Raw genomic sequence first — 18741 nt, forward strand, 5'->3', positions numbered from 1 at the left:
ACTTCTTTCTGATCTGTGCATTCAGCTAACAGAGTTAAACCATACTTTTGATTGAGCAGATCTGAACATTCTTTCTGTAGAAAATGCAACTGGACATTTGGAGCGCTAAGAGCGTAATAGTGGAAAAAGGAATATATTCAAATATAAACTACACAGAAGCATTCTGTGAAACTTCTTTCTGATCTGAGCATTCAGCTAACAGAGTTAAACCATACTTTTGATTGAGCAGTTTTGAAACAGTCTGTCTGTAGAAAATGCAACTGGACATTCGTAGCGCTAAGTGGGTAATAGTGGAAAAAAGAATATGTTCAAATATAAACTACACAGAAGCATTGTATGAAACTTCTTTCTGTTCTGTGCATTCAACTAACAGAGTTGAACCTTACTTTTGATTGAGCCGTTCTTTAATACTCTTTCTGTAGAAACTGCAATTGGACATTCTGAGCGCTAGGAGGCCTATATTGGGAAAAAGAATGTCTACAAATAAAAACTACACAGAAGAATTGTGTGAAACTTCTTTCTCTTCAGTTTGTTCAACTAAAAGAGTTGAACCTTAGTTTTGATTGAGCCGTTCTGAAACACTCTTTCTGTAGAAAATGCAAGTGGAGATTCGGAGCGCTAAGAGGGTAATAGTGGAAAAAGGAATGTCTCCAAATATAAACTACACAGAATCATTCTGTGAAACTTCTTTCTGATCTGTGCATTCAGCTAACAGAGTTAAACCATACTTTTGATTGAGCAGATCTGAACACTCTTTCTGTAGAAAATGCAACTGGACATTTGGAGCGCTAAGAGAGTACTAGTGGAAAAAGGAATATATTCAAATATAAACTACACAGAAGCATTCTGTGAAACTTCTTTCTGATCTGAGCATTCAGCTAACAGAGTTAAACCATACTTTTGATTGAGCAGTTTTGAAACACTCTGTCTGTAGAAAATGCAACTGGACATTCGTAGCGCTAAGTGGGTAATAGTGGAAAAAAGAATATGTTCAAATATAAACTACACAGAGGCATTGTATGAAACTTCTTTCTGTTCTGTGCATTCAACTAACAGAGTTGAACCTTACTTTTGATTGAGCCTTTCTGAAACACTCTTTCTGTAGAAACTGCAATTGGACATTCTGAGCGCTAGGAGGCCTATATTGGGAAAAAGAATGTCTACAAATAAAAACTACACAGAAGAATTGTGTGAAACTACTTTCTGTTCTGTTTGTTCAACTAAAAGAGTTGAAACTTAGTTTTGATTGAGCCGTTCTGAAACACTCTTTCTGTAGAAAATGCAAGTGGAGATTCGGAGCGCTAAGAGGGTAATAGTGGAAAAAGGAATGTCTCCAAATATAAACTACACAGAATCATTCTGTGAAACTTCTTTCTGATCTGTGCATTCAGCTAACAGAGTTAAACCATACTTTTGATTGAGCAGATCTGAACACTCTTTCTGTAGAAAATGCAACTGGACATTTGGAGCGCTAAGAGAGTACTAGTGGAAAAAGGAATATATTCAAATATAAACTACACAGAAGCATTCTGTGAAACTTCTTTCTGATCTGAGCATTCAGCTAACAGAGTTAAACCATACTTTTGATTGAGCAGTTTTGAAACACTCTGTCTGTAGAAAATGCAACTGGACATTCGTAGCGCTAAGTGGGTAATAGTGGAAAAAAGAATATGTTCAAATATAAACTACACAGAAGCATTGTATGAAACTTCTTTCTGTTCTGTGCATTCAACTAACAGAGTTGAACCTTACTTTTGATTGAGCCTTTCTGAAACACTCTTTCTGTAGAAACTGCAATTGGACATTCTGAGCGCTAGGAGGCCTATATTGGGAAAAAGAATGTCTACAAATAAAAACTACACAGAAGAATTGTGTGAAACTACTTTCTGTTCTGTTTGTTCATCTAAAAGAGTTGAAACTTAGTTTTGATAGAGCCGTTCTGAAACACTCTTTCTGTAGAAAATGCAAGTGGAGATTCGGAGCGCTAAGAAGGTAATAGTGGAAAAAGGAATGTCTCCAAATATAAACTACACAGAATCATTCTGTGAAACTTCTTTCTGATCTGTGCATTCAGCTAACAGAGTTAAACCATACTTTTGATTGAGCAGATCTGAACACTCTTTCTGTAGAAAATGCAACTGGACATTTGGAGCGCTAAGAGAGTAGTAGTGGAAAAAGTAATATATTCAAATATAAACTACACAGAAGCATTCTGTGAAACTTCTTTCTGATCTGAGCATTCAGCTTACAGAGTTAAACCATACTTTTGATTGAGCAGTTTTGAAACACTCTGTCTGTAGAAAATGCAACTGGACATTCGTAGCGCTAAGTGGGTAATAGTGGAAAAAAGAATACGTTCAAATATAAACTACACAGAAGCATTGTATGAAACTTCTTTCTGTTCTGTGCATTCAACTAACAGAGTTGAACCTTACTTTTGATTGAGCCTTTCTGAAACACTCTTTCTGTAGAAACTGCAATTGGACATTCTGAGCGCTAAGAGGCCTCTATTGGGAAAAATAATATCTTCAAATAAAAACTACACAGAAGCATTGTGTGAAACTTATTTCTGATATGTTCATTAAGCTAACAGAGTTAAACCATACTTTTGATTGCGCAGTTCTGAACACTCTTTCTGTAGAAAATGCAAGTGGACATTCGGAGCGCTAAGAGGGTAATAGTGGAAAAAGGAATATATTCAAATATAAACTACACAGTAGCATTCTGTGAAAATTCTTTCTGTTCTGTGCATTCAACTAACAGAGTTGAACCTTACTTTTGATTGAGCCGTTCTGAAACACGCTTTCTGTAGAAACTGCAATTGGACATGCTAAGCGCTAAGAGGCCTACATTGGGAAAAAGAATATCTTCAAATAAAAACTACACAGATGCATTCTGTGAAACTTATTTCTGATCTGTAAATTCAGTTAACAGAGATAAAGCATATTTTTGATTGAGCAGTTATGAAACACTCTTTTTGTAGAAAATGCAAGTGGAGATTCGGAGCGCTAAGAGGGTAATAGTGGAAAAAGGAATGTCTTCAAATATAAACTACACAGAATCATTCGGTGAAACTTCTTTCTGATCTGTGCATTCAGCTAACAGAGTTAAACCATACTTTTTATTGAGCAGATCTGAACACTCTTTCTGTAGAAAATGCAACTGGACATTTGGAGCGCTAAGAGCGTAGTAGTGGAAAAAGGAATATATTCAAATATAAACTACACAGAAGCATTCTGTGAAACTTCTTTCTGATCTGAGCATTCAGCTAACAGAGTTAAACCATACTTTTGATTGAGCAGTTTTGAAACAGTCTGTCTGTAGAAAATGCAACTGGACATTCGTAGCGCTAAGTGGGTAATAGTGGAAAAAAGAATATGTTCAAATATAAACTACACAGAAGCATTGTATGAAACTTCTTTCTGTTCTGTGCATTCAACTAACAGAGTTGAACCTTACTTTTGATTGAGCCGTTCTGAAATACTCTTTCTGTAGAAACTGCAATTGGACATTCTGAGCGCTAGGAGGCCTATATTGGGAAAAAGAATGTCTACAAATAAAAACTACACAGAAGAATTGGGTGAAACTTCTTTCTCTTCAGTTTGTTCAACTAAAAGAGTTGAACCTTAGTTTTGATTGAGCCGTTCTGAAACACTCTTTCTGTAGAAAATGCAAGTGGAGATTCGGAGCGCTAAGAGGGTAATAGTGGAAAAAGGAATGTCTCCAAATATAAACTACACAGAATCATTCTGTGAAACTTCTTTCTGATCTGTGCATTCAGCTAACAGAGTTAAACCATACTTTTGATTGAGCAGATCTGAACACTCTTTCTGTAGAAAATGCAACTGGACATTTGGAGCGCTAAGAGAGTACTAGTGGAAAAAGGAATATATTCAAATATAAACTACACAGAAGCATTCTGTGAAACTTCTTTCTGATCTGAGCATTCAGCTAACAGAGTTAAACCATACTTTTGATTGAGCAGTTTTGAAACACTCTGTCTGTAGAAAATGCAACTGGACATTCGTAGCGCTAAGTGGGTAATAGTGGAAAAAAGAATATGTTCAAATATAAACTACACAGAAGCATTGTATGAAACTTCTTTCTGTTCTGTGCATTCAACTAACAGAGTTGAACCTTACTTTTGATTGAGCCTTTCTGAAACACTCTTTCTGTAGAAACTGCAATTGGACATTCTGAGCGCTAGGAGGCCTATATTGGGAAAAAGAATGTCTACAAATAAAAACTACACAGAAGAATTGTGTGAAACTACTTTCTGTTCTGTTTGTTCAACTAAAAGAGTTGAACCTTAGTTTTGATTGAGCCGTTCTGAAACACTCTTTCTGTAGAAAATGCAAGTGGAGATTCGGAGCGCTAAGAGGGTAATAGTGGAAAAAGGAATGTCTCCAAATATAAACTACACAGAATCATTCTGTGAAACTTCTTTCTGATCTGTGCATTCAGCTAACAGAGTTAAACCATACTTTTGATTGAGCAGATCTGAACACTCTTTCTGTAGAAAATGCAACTGGACATTTGGAGCGCTAAGAGAGTAGTAGTGGAAAAAGGAATATATTCAAATATAAACTACACAGAAGCATTCTGTGAAACTTCTTTCTGATCTGAGCATTCAGCTAACAGAGTTAAACCATACTTTTGATTGAGCAGTTTTGAAACACTCTGTCTGTAGAAAATGCAACTGGACATTCGTAGCGCTAAGTGGGTAATAGTGGAAAAAAGAATATGTTCAAATATAAACTACACAGAAGCATTGTATGAAACTTCTTTCTGTTCTGTGCATTCAACTAACAGAGTTGAACCTTACTTTTGATTGAGCCGTTCTGAAATACTCTTTCTGTAGAAACTGCAATTGGACATTCTGAGCGCTAGGAGGCCTATATTGGGAAAAATAATGTCTACAAATAAAAACTACACAGAAGAATTGTGTGAAACTTCTTTCTCTTCTGTTTGTTCAACTAAAAGAGTTGAACCTTAGTTTTGATTGAGCCGTTCTGAAACACTCTTTCTGTAGAAAATGCAAGTGGAGATTCGGAGCGCTAAGAGGGTAATAGTGGAAAAAGGAATGTCTCCAAATATAAACTACACAGAATCATTCGGTGAAACTTCTTTCTGATCTGTGCATTCAGCTAACAGAGTTAAACCATACTTTTGATTGAGCAGATCTGAACACTCTTTCTGTAGAAAATGCAACTGGACATGTGGAGCGCTAAGAGAGTACTAGTGGAAAAAGGAATATATTCAAATATAAACTACACAGAAGCATTCTGTGAAACTTCTTTCTGATCTGAGCATTCAGCTAACAGAGTTAAACCATACTTTTGATTGAGCAGTTTTGAAACTCTCTGTCTGTAGAAAATGCAACTGGACATTCGTAGCGCTAAGTGGGTAATAGTGGAAAAAAGAATATGTTCAAATATAAACTACACAGAAGCATTGTATGAAACTTCTTTCTGTTCTGTGCATTCAACTAACAGAGTTGAACCTTACTTTTGATTGAGCCTTTCTGAAACACTCTTTCTGTAGAAACTGCAATTGGACATTCTGAGCGCTAGGAGGCCTATATTGGGAAAAAGAATGTCTACAAATAAAAACTACACAGAAGAATTGTGTGAAACTACTTTCTGTTCTGTTTGTTCAACTAAAAGAGTTGAACCTTAGTTTTGATTGAGCCGTTCTGAAACACTCTTTCTGTAGAAAATGCAAGTGGAGATTCGGAGCGCTAAGAGGGTAATAGTGGAAAAAGGAATGTCTGCAAATATAAACTACACAGAAACATTCTGTGAAACTTCTTTCTGATCTGTGCATTCAGCTAACAGAGTTAAACCATACTTTTGATTGAGCAGATCTGAACACTCTTTCTGTAGAAAATGCAACTGGACATTTGGAGCGCTAAGAGAGTAGTAGTGGAAAAAGGAATATATTCAAATATAAACTACACAGAAGCATTCTGTGAAACTTCTTTCTGATCTGAGCATTCAGCTAACAGAGTTAAACCATACTTTTGATTGAGCAGTTTTGAAACACTCTGTCTGTAGAAAATGCAACTGGACATTCGTAGCGCTAAGTGGGTAATAGTGGAAAAAAGAATACGTTCAAATATAAACTACACAGAAGCATTGTATGAAACTTCTTTCTGTTCTGTGCATTCAACTAACAGAGTTGAACCTTACTTTTGATTGAGCCTTTCTGAAACACTCTTTCTGTAGAAACTGCAATTGGACATTCTGAGCGCTAAGAGGCCTCTATTGGGAAAAATAATATCTTCAAATAAAAACTACACAGAAGCATTGTGTGAAACTTATTTCTGATATGTTCATTAAGCTAACAGAGTTAAACCATACTTTTGATTGCGCAGTTCTGAACACTCTTTCTGTAGAAAATGCAAGTGGACATTCGGAGCGCTAAGAGGGTAATAGTGGAAAAAGGAATATATTCAAATATAAACTACACAGTAGCATTCTGTGAAAATTCTTTCTGTTCTGTGCATTCAACTAACAGAGTTGAACCTTACTTTTGATTGAGCCGTTCTGAAACACTCTTTCTGTAGAAACTGCAATTGGACATGCTAAGCGCTAAGAGGCCTACATTGGGAAAAAGAATATCTTCAAATAAAAACTACACAGATGCATTCTGTGAAACTTATTTCTGATCTGTAAATTCAGTTAACAGAGATAAAGCATATTTTTGATTGAGCAGTTATGAAACACTCTTTTTGTAGAAAATGCAAGTGGAGATTCGGAGCGCTAAGAGGGTAATAGTGGAAAAAGGAATGTCTTCAAATATAAACTACACAGAATCATTCGGTGAAACTTCTTTCTGATCTGTGCATTCAGCTAACAGAGTTAAACCATACTTTTGATTGAGCAGATCTGAACACTCTTTCTGTAGAAAATGCAACTGGACATTTGGAGCGCTAAGAGCGTAGTAGTGGAAAAAGGAATACATTCAAATATAAACTACACAGAAGCATTCTGTGAAACTTCTTTCTGATCTGAGCATTCAGCTAACAGAGTTAAACCATACTTTTGATTGAGCAGTTTTGAAACACTCTGTCTGTAGAAAATGCAACTGGACATTCGTAGCGCTAAGTGGGTAATAGTGGAAAAAAGAATATGTTCAAATATAAACTACACAGAAGCATTGTATGAAACTTCTTTCTGTTCTGTGCATTCAACTAACAGAGTTGAACCTTACTTTTGATTGAGCCGTTCTGAAATACTCTTTCTGTAGAAACTGCAATTGGACATTCTGAGCGCTAGGAGGCCTATATTGGGAAAAAGAATGTCTACAAATAAAAACTACACAGAAGAATTGTGTGAAACTTCTTTCTCTTCTGTTTGTTCAACTAAAAGAGTTGAACCTTAGTTTTGATTGAGCCGTTCTGAAACACACTTTCTGTAGAAAATGCAAGTGGAGATTCGGAACGCAAAGAGGGTAATAGTGGAAAAAGGAATGTCTCCAAATATAAACTACACAGAATCATTCTGTGAAACTTCTTTCTGATCTGTGCATTCAGCTAACAGAGTTAAACCATACTTTTGATTGAGCAGATCTGAACACTCTTTCTGTAGAAAATGCAACTGGACATTTGGAGCGCTAAGAGAGTACTAGTGGAAAAAGGAATATATTCAAATATAAACTACACAGAAGCATTCAGTGAAACTTCTTTCTGATCTGAGCATTCAGCTAACAGAGTTAAACCATACTTTTGATTGAGCAGTTTTGAAACACTCTGTCTGTAGAAAATGCAACTGGACATTCGTAGCGCTAAGTGGGTAATAGTGGAAAAAAGAATATGTTCAAATATAAACTACACAGAAGCATTGTATGAAACTTCTTTCTGTTCTGTGCATTCAACTAACAGAGTTGAACCTTACTTTTGATTGAGCCTTTCTGAAACACTCTTTCTGTAGAAACTGCAATTGGACATTCTGAGCGATAGGAGGCCTATATTGGGAAAAAGAATGTCTACAAATAAAAACTACACAGAAGAATTGTGTGAAACTACTTTCTGTTCTGTTTGTTCAACTAAAAGAGTTGAACCTTAGTTTTGATTGAGCCGTTCTGAAACACTCTTTCTGTAGAAAATGCAAGTGGAGATTCGGAGCGCTAAGAGGGTAATAGTGGAAAAAGGAATGTCTCCAAATATAAACTACACAGAATCATTCTGTGAAACTTCTTTCTGATCTGTGCATTCAGCTAACAGAGTTAAACCATACTTTTGATTGAGCAGATCTGAACACTCTTTCTGTAGAAAATGCAACTGGACATTTGGAGCGCTAAGAGAGTAGTAGTGGAAAAAGGAATATATTCAAATATAAACTACACAGAAGCATTCTGTGAAACTTCTTTCTGATCTGAGCATTCAGCTAACAGAGTTAAACCATACTTTTGATTGAGCAGTTTTGAAACACTCTGTCTGTAGAAAATGCAACTGGGCATTCGTAGCGCTAAGTGGGTAATAGTGGAAAAAGGAATACGTTCAAATATAAACTACACAGAAGCATTGTATGAAACTTCTTTCTGTTCTGTGCATTCAACTAACAGAGTTGAACCTTACTTTTGATTGAGCCTTTCTGAAACACTCTTTCTGTAGAAACTGCAATTGGACATTCTGAGCGCTAAGAGGCCTCTATTGGGAAAAATAATATCTTCAAATAAAAACTACACAGAAGCATTGTGTGAAACTTATTTCTGATATGTTCATTAAGCTAACAGAGTTAAACCATACTTTTGATTGCGCAGTTCTGAACACTCTTTCTGTATAAAATGCAAGTGGACATTCGGAGCGCTAAGAGGGTAATAGTGGAAAAAGGAATATATTCAAATATAAACTACACAGTAGCATTCTGTGAAAATTCTTTCTGTTCTGTGCATTCAACTAACAGAGTTGAACCTTACTTTTGATTGAGCCGTTCTGAAACACTCTTTCTGTAGAAACTGCAATTGGACATGCTAAGCGCTAAGAGGCCTACATTGGGAAAAAGAATATCTTCAAATAAAAACTACACAGATGCATTCTGTGAAACTTATTTCTGATCTGTAAATTCAGTTAACAGAGATAAAACATATTTTTGATTGAGCAGTTATGAAACACTCTTTTTGTAGAAAATGCAAGTGGAGATTCGGAGCGCTAAGAGGGTAATAGTGGAAAAAGTAATGTCTTCAAATATAAACTACACAGAATCATTCGGTGAAACTTCTTTCTGATCTGTGCATTCAGCTAACAGAGTTAAACCATACTTTTGATTGAGCAGATCTGAACACTCTTTCTGTAGAAAATGCAACTGGACATTTGGAGCGCTAAGAGCGTAGTAGTGGAAAAAGGAATACATTCAAATATAAACTACACAGAAGCATTCTGTGAAACTTCTTTCTGATCTGAGCATTCAGCTAACAGAGTTAAACCATACTTTTGATTGAGCAGTTTTGAAACAGTCTGTCTGTAGAAAATGCAACTGGACATTCGTAGCGCTAAGTGGGTAATAGTGGAAAAAACAATATGTTCAAATATAAACTACACAGAAGCATTGTATGAAACTTCTTTCCGTTCTGTGCATTCAACTAACAGAGTTGAACCTTACTTTTGATTGAGCCGTTCTGAAATACTCTTTCTGTAGAAACTGCAATTGGACATTCTGAGCGCTAGGAGGCCTATATTGGGAAAAAGAATGTCTACAAATAAAAACTACACAGAAGAATTGTGTGAAACTTCTTTCTCTTCTGTTTGTTCAACTAAAAGAGTTGAACCTTAGTTTTGATTGAGCCGTTCTGAAACACTCTTTCTGTAGAAAATGCAAGTGGAGATTCGGAGCGCTAAGAGGGTAATAGTGGAAAAAGGAATGTCTCCAAATATAAACTACACAGAATCATTCTGTGAAACTTCTTTCTGATCTGTGCATTCAGCTAACAGAGTTAAACCATACTTTTGATTGAGCAGATCTGAACACTCTTTCTGTAGAAAATGCAACTGGACATTTGGAGCGCTAAGAGAGTACTAGTGGAAAAAGGAATATATTCAAATATAAACTACACAGAAGCATTCTGTGAAACTTCTTTCTGATCTGAGCATTCAGCTAACAGAGTTAAACCATACTTTTGATTGAGCAGTTTTGAAACACTCTGTCTGTAGAAAATGCAACTGGACATTCGTAGCGCTAAGTGGGTAATAGTGGAAAAAAGGATATGTTCAAATATAAACTACACAGAAGCATTGTATGAAACTTCTTTCTGTTCTGTGCATTCAACTAACAGAGTTGAACCTTACTTTTGATTGAGCCTTTCTGAAACACTCTTTCTGTAGAAACTGCAATTGGACATTCTGAGCGCTAGGAGGCCTATATTGGGAAAAAGAATGTCTACAAATAAAAACTACACAGAAGAATTGTGTGAAACTACTTTCTGTTCTGTTTGTTCAACTAAAAGAGTTGAACCTTAGTTTTGATTGAGCCGTTCTGAAACACTCTTTCTGTAGAAAATGCAAGTGGAGATTCGGAGCGCTAAGAGGGTAATAGTGGAAAAAGGAATGTCTCCAAATATAAACTACACAGAATCATTCTGTGAAACTTATTTCTGATCTGTGCATTCAGCTAACAGAGTTAAACCATACTTTTGATTGAGCAGATCTGAACACTCTTTCTGTAGAAAATGCAACTAGACATTTGGAGCGCTAAGAGAGTAGTAGTGGAAAAAGGAATATATTCAAATATAAACTACACAGAAGCATTCTGTGAAACTTCTTTCTGATCTGAGCATTCAGCTAACAGAGTTAAACCATACTTTTGATTGAGCAGTTTTGAAACACTCTGTCTGTAGAAAATGCAACTGGACATTCGTAGCGCTAAGTGGGTAATAGTGGAAGAAAGAATACGTTCAAATATAAACTACACAGAAGCATTGTATGAAACTACTTTCTGTTCTGTGCATTCAACTAACAGAGTTGAACCTTACTTTTGATTGAGCCTTTCTGAAACCCTCTTTCTGTAGAAACTGCAATTGGACATTCTGAGCGCTAAGAGGCCTCTATTGGGAAAAATAATATCTTCAAATAAAAACTACACAGAAGCATTGTGTGAAACTTATTTCTGATATGTTCATTAAGCTAACAGAGTTAAACCATACTTTTGATTGCGCAGTTCTGAACACTCTTTCTGTATAAAATGCAAGTGGACATTCGGAGCGCTAAGAGGGTAATAGTGGAAAAAGGAATATATTCAAATATAAACTACACAGTAGCATTCTGTGAAAATTCTTTCTGTTCTGTGCATTCAACTAACAGAGTTGAACCTTACTTTTGATTGAGCCGTTCTGAAACACTCTTTCTGTAGAAACTGCAATTGGACATGCTAAGCGCTAAGAGGGCTACATTGGGAAAAAGAATATCTTCAAATAAAAACTACACAGATGCATTCTGTGAAACTTATTTCTGATCTGTAAATTCAGTTAACAGAGATAAAGCATATTTTTGATTGAGCAGTTATGAAACACTCTTTTTGTAGAAAATGCAAGTGGAGATTCGGAGCGCTAAGAGGGTAATAGTGGAAAAAGGAATGTCTTCAAATATGAACTACACAGAATCATTCGGTGAAACTTCTTTCTGATCTGTGCATTCAGCTAACAGAGTTAAACCATACTTTTGATTGAGCAGATCTGAACATTCTTTCTGTAGAAAATGCAACTGGACATTTGGAGCGCTAAGAGCGTAGTAGTGGAAAAAGGAATATATTCAAATATAAACTACACAGAAGCATTCTGTGAAACGTCTTTCTGATCTGAGCATTCAGCTAACAGAGTTAAACCATACTTTTGATTGAGCAGTTTTGAAACAGTCTGTCTGTAGAAAATGCAACTGGACATTCGTAGCGCTAAGTGGGTAATAGTGGAAAAAAGAATATGTTCAAATATAAACTACTCAGAAGCATTGTATGAAACTTCTTTCTGTTCTGTGCATTCAACTAACAGAGTTGAACCTTACTTTTGATTGAGCCGTTCTGAAATACTCTTTCTGTAGAAACTGTAATTGGACATTCTGAGCGCTAGGAGGCCTATATTGGGAAAAAGAATGTCTACAAATAAAAACTACACAGAAGAATTGTGTGAAACTTCTTTCTCTTCTGTTTGTTCAACTAAAAGAGTTGAACCTTAGTTTTGATTGAGCCGTTCTGAAACACTCTTTCTGTAGAAAATGCAAGTGGAGATTCGGAGCGCTAAGAGGGTAATAGTGGAAAAAGGAATGTCTCCAAATATAAACTACACAGAATCATTCTGTGAAACTTCTTTCTGATCTGTGCATTCAGCTAACAGAGTTAAACCATACTTTTGATTGAGCAGATCTGAACACTCTTTCTGTAGAAAATGCAACTGGACATTTGGAGCGCTAAGAGAGTACTAGTGGAAAAAGGAATATATTCAAATATAAACTACACAGAAGCATTCTGTGAAACTTCTTTCTGATCTGAGCATTCAGCTAACAGAGTTAATCCATACTTTTGATTGAGCAGTTTTGAAACACTCTGTCTGTAGAAAATGCAACTGGACATTCGTAGCGCTAAGTGGGTAATAGTGGAAAAAAGAATATGTTCAAATATAAACTACACAGAAGCATTGTATGAAACTTCTTTCTGTTTTGTGCATTCAACTAACAGAGTTGAACCTTACTTTTGATTGAGCCTTTCTGAAACACTCTTTCTGTAGAAACTGCAATTGGACATTCTGAGCGCTAGGAGGCCTATATTGGGAAAAAGAATGTCTACAAATAAAAACTACACAGAAGAATTGTGTGAAACTACTTTCTGTTCTGTTTGTTGAACTAAAAGAGTTGAACCTTAGTTTTGATTGAGCCGTTCTGAAACACTCTTTCTGTAGAAAATGCAAGTGGAGATTCGGAGCGCTAAGAGGGTAATAGTGGAAAAAGGAATGTCTCCAAATATAAACTACACAGAATCATTCTGTGAAACTTCTTTCTGATCTGTGCATTCAGCTAACAGAGTTAAACCATACTTTTGATTGAGCAGATCTGAACACTCTTTCTGTAGAAAATGCAACTGGACATTTGGAGCGCTAAGAGAGTAGTAGTGGAAAAATGAATATATTCAAATATAAACTACACAGAAGCATTCTGTGAAACTTCTTTCTGATCTGAGCATTCAGCTAACAGAGTTAAACCATACTTTTGATTGAGCAGTTTTGAAACACTCTGTCTGTAGAAAATGCAACTGGACAATCGTAGCGCTAAGTGGGTAATAGTGGAAAAAAGAATACGTTCAAATATAAACTACACAGAAGCATTGTATGAAACTTCTTTCTGTTCTGTGCATTCAACTAACAGATTTGAACCTTACTTTTGATTGAGCCTTTCTGAAACACTCTTTCTGTAGAAACTGCAATTGGACATTCTGAGCGCTAAGAGGCCTCTATTGGGAAAAATAATATCTTCAAATAAAAACTACACAGAAGCATTGTGTGAAACTTATTTCTGATATGTTCATTAAGCTAACAGAGTTAAACCATACTTTTGATTGCGCAGTTCTGAACACTCTTTCTGTATAAAATGCAAGTGGACATTCGGAGCGCTAAGAGGGTAATAGTGGAAAAAGTAATATATTCAAATATAAACTACACAGTAGCATTCTGTGAAAATTCTTTCTGTTCTGTGCATTCAACTAACAGAGTTGAACCTTACTTTTGATTGAGCCGTTCTGAAACACTCTTTCTGTAGAAACTGCAATTGGACATGCTAAGCGCTAAGAGGGCTACATTGGGAAAAAGAATATCTTTAAATAAAAACTACACAGATGCATTCTGTGAAACTTATTTCTGATCTGTAAATTCAGATAACAGAGATAAAACATATTTTTGATTGAGCAGTTATGAAACACTCTTTTTGTAGAAAATGCAAGTGGAGATTCGGAGCGCTAAGAGGGTAATAGTGGAAAAAGGAATGTCTTCAAATATAAACTACACAGAATCATTCGGTGAAACTTCTTTCTGATCTGTGCATTCAGCTAACAGAGTTAAACCATACTTTTGATTGAGCAGTTTTGAAACAGTCTGTCTGTAGAAAATGCAACTGGACATTCGTAGCGCTAAGTGGGTAATAGTGGAAAAAAGAATATGTTCAAATATAAACTACACAGAAGCATTGTATGAAACTTCTTTCTGTTCTGTGCATTCAACTAACAGAGTTGAACCTTACTTTTGATTGAGCCGTTCTGAAATACTCTTTCTGTAGAAACTGCAATTGGACATTCTGAGCGCTAGGAGGCCTATATTGGGAAAAAGAATGTCTACAAATAAAAACTACACAGAAGAATTGTGTGAAACTTCTTTCTCTTCTGTTTGTTCAACTAAAAGAGTTGAACCTTAGTTTTGATTGAGCCGTTCTGAAACACTCTTTCTGTAGAAAATGCAAGTGGAGATTCGGAGCGCTAAGAGGGTAATAGTGGAAAAAGGAATGTCTCCAAATATAAACTACACAGAATCATTCTGTGAAACTTCTCTCTGATCTGTGCATTCAGCTAACAGAGTTAAACCATACTTTTGATTGAGCAGATCTGAACACTCTTTCTGTAGAAAATGCAACTGGACATTTGGAGCGCTAAGAGAGTACTAGTGGAAAAAGGAATATATTCAAATATAAACTACACAGAAGCATTCTGTGAAACTTCTTTCTGATCTGAGCATTCAGCTAACAGAGTTAAACCATACTTTTGATTGAGCAGTTTTGAAACACTCTGTCTGTAGAAAATGCAACTGGACATTCGTAGCGCTAAGTGGGTAATAGTGGATAAAAGAATATGTTCAAATATAAACTACACAGAAGCATTGTATGAAACTTCTTTCTGTTCTGTGCATTCAACTAACAGAGTTGAACCTTACTTTTGATTGAGCCTTTCTGAAACACTCTTTCTGTAGAAACTGCAATTGGACATTCTGAGCGCTAGGAGGCCTATATTGGGAAAAAGAATGTCTACAAATAAAAACTACACAGAAGAATTGTGTGAAACTACTTTCTGTTCTGTTTGTTCAACTAAAAGAGTTGAACCTTAGTTTTGATTGAGCCGTTCTGAAACACTCTTTCTGTAGAAAATGCAAGTGGAGATTCGGAGCGCTAAGAGGGTAATAGTGGAAAAAGGAATGTCTCCAAATATAAACTACACAGAATCATTCTGTGAAACTTATTTCTGATCTGTGCATTCAGCTAACAGAGTTAAACCATACTTTTGATTGAGCAGATCTGAACACTCTTTCTGTAGAAAATGCAACTGGACATTTGGAGCGCTAAGAGAGTAGTAGTGGAAAAAGGAATATATTCAAATATAAACTACACCGAAGCATTCTGTGAAACTTCTTTCTGATCTGAGCATTCAGCTAACAGAGTTAAACCATACTTTTGATTGAGCAGTTTTGAAACACTCTGTCTGTAGAAAATGCAACTGGACATTCGTAGCGCTAAGTGGGTAATAGTGGAAAAAAGAATACGTTCAAATATAAACTACACAGAAGCATTGTATGAAACTTCTTTCTGTTCTGTGCATTCAACTAACAGAGTTGAACCTTACTTTTGATTGAGCCTTTCTGAAACACTCTTTCTGTAGAAACTGCAATTGGACATTCTGAGCGCTAAGAGGCCTCTATTGGGAAAAATAATATCTTCAAATAAAAACTACACAGAAGCATTGTGTGAAACTTATTTCTGATATGTTCATTAAGCTAACAGAGTTAAACCATACTTTTGATTGCGCAGTTCTGAACACTCTTTCTGTATAAAATGCAAGTGGACATTCGGAGCGCTAAGAGGGTAATAGTGGAAAAAGGAATATATTCAAATATAAACTACACAGTAGCATTCTGTGAAAATTCTTTCTGTTCTGTGCATTCAACTAACAGAGTTGAACCTTACTTTTGATTGAGCCGTTCTGAAACACTCTTTCTGTAGAAACTGCAATTGGACATGCTAAGCGCTAAGAGGGCTACATTGGGAAAAAGAATATCTTCAAATAAAAACTACACAGATGCATTCTGTGAAACTTATTTCTGATCTGTAAATTCAGTTAACAGAGATAAAGCATATTTTTGATTGAGCAGTTATGAAACACTCTTTTTGTAGAAAATGCAAGTGGAGATTCGGAGCGCTAAGAGGGTAATAGTGGAAAAAGGAATGTCTTCAAATATAAACTACACAGAATCATTCGGTGAAACTTCTTTCTGATCTGTGCATTCAGCTAACAGAGTTAAACCATACTTTTGATTGAGCAGATCTGAACATTCTTTCTGTAGAAAATGCAACTGGACATTTGGAGCGCTAAGAGCGTAGTAGTGGAAAAAGGAATATATTCAAATATAAACTACACAGAAGCATTCTGTGAAACTTCTTTCTGATCTGAGCATTCAGCTAACAGAGTTAAACCATACTTTTGATTGAGCAGTTTTGAAACAGTCTGTCTGTAGAAAATGCAACTGGACATTCGTAGCGCTAAGTGGGTAATAGTGGAAAAAAGAATATGTTCAAATATAAACTACACAGAAGCATTGTATGAAACTTCTTTCTGTTCTGTGCATTCAACTAACAGAGTTGAACCTTACTTTTGTTTGAGCCGTTCTGAAATACTCTTTCTGTAGAAACTGTAATTGGACATTCTGAGCGCTAGGAGGCCTATATTGGGAAAAAGAATGTCTACAAATAAAAACTACACAGAAGAATTGTGTGAAACTTCTTTCTCTTCTGTTTGTTCAACTAAAAGAGTTGAACCTTAGTTTTGATTGAGCCGTTCTGAAACACTCTTTCTGTAGAAAATGCAAGTGGAGATTCGGAGCGCTAAGAGGGTAATAGTGGAAAAAGGAATGTCTCCAAATATAAACTACACAGAATCATTCTGTGAAACTTCTTTCTGATCTGTGCATTCAGCTAACAGAGTTAAACCATACTTTTGATTGAGCAGATCTGAACACTCTTTCTGTAGAAAATGCAACTGGACATTTGGAGCGCTAAGAGAGTACTAGTGGAAAAAGGAATATATTCAAATATAAACTACACAGAAGCATTCTGTGAAAATTCTTTCTGATCTGAGCATTCAGCTAACAGAGTTAATCCATACTTTTGATTGAGCAGTTTTGAAACACTCTGTCTGTAGAAAATGCAACTGGACATTCGTAGCGCTAAGTGGGTAATAGTGGAAAAAAGAATATGTTCAAATATAAACTACACAGAAGCATTGTATGAAACTTCTTTCTGTTTTGTGCATTCAACTAACAGAGTTGAACCTTACTTTGATTGAGCCTTTCTGAAACACTCTTTCTGTAGAAACTGCAATTGGACATTCTGAGCGCTAGGAGGCCTATATTGGGAAAAAGAATGTCTACAAATAAAAACTACACAGAAGAATTGTGTGAAACTACTTTCTGTTCTGTTTGTTCAACTAAAAGAGTTGAACCTTAGTTTTGATTGAGCCGTTCTGAAACACTCTTTCTGTAGAAAATGCAAGTGGAGATTCGGAGCGCTAAGAGGGTAATAGTGGAAAAAGGAATGTCTCCAAATATAAACTACACAGAATCATTCTGTGAAACTTCTTTCTGATCTGTGCATTCAGCTAACAGAGTTAAACCATACTTTTGATTGAGCAGATCTGAACCCTCTTTCTGTAGAAAATGCAACTGGACATTTGGAGCGCTAAGAGAGTAGTAGTGGAAAAAGGAATATATTCAAATATAAACTACACAGAAGCATTCTGTGAAACTTCTTTCTGATCTGAGCATTCAGCTAACAGAGTTAAACCATACTTTTGATTGAGCAGTTTTGAAACACTCTGTCTGTAGAAAATGCAACTGGACATTCGTAGCGCTAAGTGGGTAATAGTGGAAAAAAGAATACGTTCAAATATAAACTACACAGAAGCATTGTATGAAACTTCTTTCTGTTCTGTGCATTCAACTAACAGATTTGAACCTTACTTTTGATTGAGCCTTTCTGAAACACTCTTTCTGTAGAAACTGCAATTGGACATTCTGAGCGCTAAGAGGCCTCTATTGGGAAAAATAATATCTTCAAATAAAAACTACACAGAAGCATTGTGTGAAACTTATTTCTGATATGTTCATTAAGCTAACAGAGTTAAACCATACTTTTGATTGCGCAGTTCTGAACACTCTTTCTGTAGAAAATGCAAGTGGTCATTCGGAGCGCTAAGAGGGTAATAGTGGAAAAAGGAATATATTCAAATATAAACTACACAGTAGCATTCTGTGAAAATTCTTTCTGTTCTGTGCATTCAACTAACAGAGTTGAACCTTACTTTTGATTGAGCCGTTCTGAAACACTCTTTCTGTAGAAACTGCAATTGGACATGCTGAGCGCTAAGAGGCCTACATTGGGAAAAAGAATATCTTCAAATAAAAACTACACAGATGCATTCTGTGAAACTTATTTCTGATCTGTAAATTCAGTTAACAGAGATAAAGCATATTTTTGATTGAGCAGTTATGAAACACTCTTTTTGTAGAAAATGCAAGTGGAGATTCGGAGCGCTAAGAGGGTAATAGTGGAAAAAGGAATGTCTTCAAATATAAACTACACAGAATCATTCGGTGAAACTTCTTTCTGATCTGTGCATTCAGCTAACAGAGTTAAACCATACTTTTGATTGAGCAGAACTGAACACTCTTTCTGTAGAAAATGCAACTGGACATTTGGAGCGCTAAGAGCGTAGTAGTGGAAAAAGGAAT

The sequence above is a fragment of the Symphalangus syndactylus genome, chromosome 7 (genome assembly GCF_028878055.3).
Source record: "Symphalangus syndactylus isolate Jambi chromosome 7, NHGRI_mSymSyn1-v2.1_pri, whole genome shotgun sequence".
NCBI lineage: Eukaryota > Metazoa > Chordata > Mammalia > Primates > Hylobatidae > Symphalangus > Symphalangus syndactylus.